The sequence below is a fragment of the Orycteropus afer genome, unplaced genomic scaffold, assembly GCF_000298275.1.
Source record: "Orycteropus afer afer isolate SDZICR_OR568_19922 unplaced genomic scaffold, OryAfe1.0 scaffold00092, whole genome shotgun sequence".
NCBI classification, from domain to species: Eukaryota; Metazoa; Chordata; class Mammalia; order Tubulidentata; family Orycteropodidae; genus Orycteropus; species Orycteropus afer.
Window position 1 is genome coordinate 1,880,141 of NW_006921679.1, and position 4,013 is coordinate 1,884,153.

A 4,013-nucleotide genomic window follows, 5' to 3' on the forward strand; every position below is an offset into this window, starting at 1 on the left:
CTGGAACCAGGCACGTTGCTCCCAGTCACCTTTCGGACAGGCAGGAACTTTTTCTGGGTACAGGTGCCCTGACCCCAGACACATCTGGGCCAGCAGGAGCCTATCTGGGATCAGGCACCCTGCCCCTAATTGCCTTCTGGGTAGACAGGAACTGATTCTGAGATGAGCTGCCCTTCTCCCAGCCACTCTTAGGGCTGGCAGGAACTTTTCTGGGAGCAAGAACCCTGAGCCCAGCTGTATTTTGGGACAGCAGGAACTTTTTTCTGGGAGTAGATACCCTGTCCCCAGCTGCTTCTTGGACCAGTAAGAATTTCTTCTGGAACCAGATGCCTTGCTCCAAGCCATCACTTGGGGTGGCAGAACTTTTTTTTTTGTTCAGGTGCTCTGCCCTAAGACAATATATGGGTCTGTAGGAACTCACTTGGGATCAGGCACCCTGCCCACCATTGCCTTCTAGGTTGGCAGAAACTAGTGATGGGGCTAGGTGCATTACTCCCCTCCACCTCCTTGGCTAGCAGGAACACCATCTGGTTTTATTATTATTTTTAATTGTTCTTTGTTACTTCCTTGCAGTCTTTTTATTTTTTCTTTTCATTCCCTTCCCTGGTTCTTCTTTTTTTTTTTTTCTTTCATTTCCTGATTCCCTTCTTTTTTTCTTTTTCTTTTTCGCATCCATTGTTTTCCTTTTTCTACCTTCTTATTTTTTCTTTACTACTCTTTTTCTCTTTACCCCTCCCCAGACTTTAGGTTTTTTCCTATTCTCCTTGTCCTTTTTTCCTTTTTCTTTTCATTTATTTTTCTTCCCTTTTGTGCTTGTTGTTTGTTTATGTTTTTGTTCTCTTGTTTTTAGTTTCTTTTTGTCCCATCTGATGGGAGACAGCAACTGTGCCCACATGACCCAACCACATCTGCACCACCTGCAGCCCCACCAACTAGGCAAAGACTACTACCTACTTCTTCACCAACTGACCCATAATAGACAGTGGCCAATACCAGCCCAACCTGCCCTCAACTGCTCAACATGAACAGCTAATGGAGATATGTGCACACATTCTCTATCACACCCACTAGGATACAGGTGATGAGTGCCCAAGTGCTGCCAAACTAGTGAATAGAGTAGCACACCAAACCTGCTCACTTGGATACATCAAAACAAAACAAAGCAAAGGACACCTGGGTGGATCAGACAAATATACAATCACCAATTAAATATAAATACAACAAAATCACCATGTCTTAGAGACAATTAGTCATCTAGTTCACACAAAGAAGTAAGATAAAGTAGTACAAACAAGGGACCAGAATACAGAGCCAGAAACTTGCCTGAGGAAGAAGTGGCGTTGGAACTGCCTGATAAGGAATTCAAAAGAATTATATTTAGGTATTTTCAATGGATTTAGAGACAGATCAAGGAAAACACTGACAAAGTTAATGAAAGACAGACAAAACTCTAGAGAATTTAGAAAAACAATACAAAAACAAACTGACAAAATAAATGAAAAATTAGAAACCATACCAAAAAACAAAACAAAACAAAACAAAACAAAAAACCCACTAAATTCACTGACATAAAATCAATTTGACTTACAGCGACCCTTCCTTGGGTTTCCAAGGTAGTATCTCTACAGAAGTAGATTGCCCAATTTTCCTTCTGAGGAGTGGCTGGTGGGTTTGAAACACCAGCCTTCTCATTAGCAGTCAAATGCCTTAGGCACTACACCACCAGAAAAACAGCAAATAGAAATCCAGAAGATTAATGCTAAGATTTTCGAAAGAGATAACATATTGAACAGGCAAAAGAGCAGAATAGAATCAATGGAGAACAGAATTAGTGAGATTTAAGACAAATCTCTCAATACTACTTTGTTAAGGGAACAATCAGAAAAAAGAACCAAAGATAGGAAGACAGCTTAAGATTTAAATGGGGCACCATCAAGAGGAATAACTTACATGTGATCGGAATTCCAGAACAGGAAGAAACAAATAAAACCACAGAGAAAATTGTCGAAGATTTGTTGGAAGAGAACTTCTTTAATATGATGGAAAATGAGAAGATATGTATTCAGGGAGTTCAACAAACCCCAAACAAGATAGATCCCAAAAGAAAATTACCAAGACATAACATAATGAAACTTTACAAAACCAAGACAAAGAAAGAATCCTGAAAGCAGCATAAGATAAATGAAAAGTTACCTAAAAAGGGCAACCAATGAGACTAAGCTCTGATTTCTTGGCAGAAGTCATGTAGGTGAGAAGGCAATGACATGGCATATATAAAACCCTGAAAGGATAAAATTGGAACCCAAGAATTATATACTCAGCAAAATTGTCCCTCAAATATGATGACAAAATTAGGATATTTCTAAATAAGCAGAGTTGTTGTTGTTATGTGCCATCGAGTCAGACCCGACTCATAGCGATCCCTCCTTGGGTTTCCAAGGCATTATCACTATGGAAGTAGATTGCCAAACCTTCCTTCCAAGGAGTGGCTGGTGGGTTTGAACCACCAGCCTTCTGGTTACCAGTCAAATGCCTTAGGCACTACACTACAAGAGCTCCCAAATAAGCAGAAATTAAGAGAATTTGTGAAAACTAGACCAACCTTACAGGAGATGTTATAGGGAGTCCTTCACACAGGGAAGCAATACCAACAGACAACAACTGGTGATTAACACACATGACAATATAACTCAGAAACCAACCCAGATATGGAAGTATCCAAAGTAAAATAAACTTATAAGACTGTAAACATGGAACCAGAAACATCAATTTGTAAATGAGAATAAGTACAAAGCACAAAGAAGGAATATATAGTGTATGTACAGAACTTCCAGATGGATGAGAAGTCATGATGATTTCAAGATAGAACAGAATATTTGAAACTTGGGAATAAAATGAATGAACTTTCTGATAAATTTTTTTTTTAAAACAGACACAAATATTTAGCAAATACTAAATAATCAGACATGAAGGAAATTATAGCAAAAATCCATAAATAAAATAAGCTCAGCATAGAAAATTATATAGAACAAAGAAATCAGCAGGACCACAAAAAAAAAAAAAAAAAACATATAACAAAATGACATCAATGAATTCATACTTGTTTATAATTACATTGAATGTAAATGGATTAAAGGCACCAACCAAGAGACAGAGAGTAGCCGAATGGATAAGAAAACATGACCACCAATATGCTGTCTACAAGGATATAAGGACTCACCTTAAACACAAAGACAAAAATAGACTAAAAATCAAAGGCTGGAAAAAAAAATTAAGTAAATGGCAGTCAAAAAACAGCAGGAGTGGCAATATTAATTTCTCATAAAGTAGACTTTAAGGCAAAAACCACCATAAGAGACAAGGAAAGATATTATATCATGATTAAAGTCTCAATCAAACAAAAGAACAGAACCATAATAAATATCTATGCACCCAATGAAAAAGCTCCAGAATACATAAATCAAACTTGAAGAGAATTGAAAAGAGAAATAGACAACTTGACAGTAATAGTAGGAGATTTTAATACACAACTTAAAATGAAAGATAGAACAACTAGAGAGAAACTCAAGAAAGACACAGAAGGACTAAACAGTACAATCAACCAACTTGAACCTGTAGATATATACAGAGCACTTTACCCAACAACAGCACAATATACATTATTTTCCAGTGCACATGGAACATTATCCAGAATAGGCCATATGTTAGGCCACAAAACAAGCCTCGATAAATTAAAAACTTCAATATACTGCAAAGCCTTTTTTCAGATCACAGTACTACAAAATTAGAAATCAACAGTAGGAATAAAAACTATTGGATAATAAAATAAATAAATAATTCCTTGAATGAAAACACAACATACCAAAATCTTTGGGACACAGCAAAAGAGGGCAATTTATAGCAATAAATGCACACATCAAAAAAAAAAAAAAAAGAGCAAATCAACACTGTAACCCGACATCTCCAGCAATTTGAAAAAAAAAGTCACAAAACAACAACAACAAAAAGCCTCC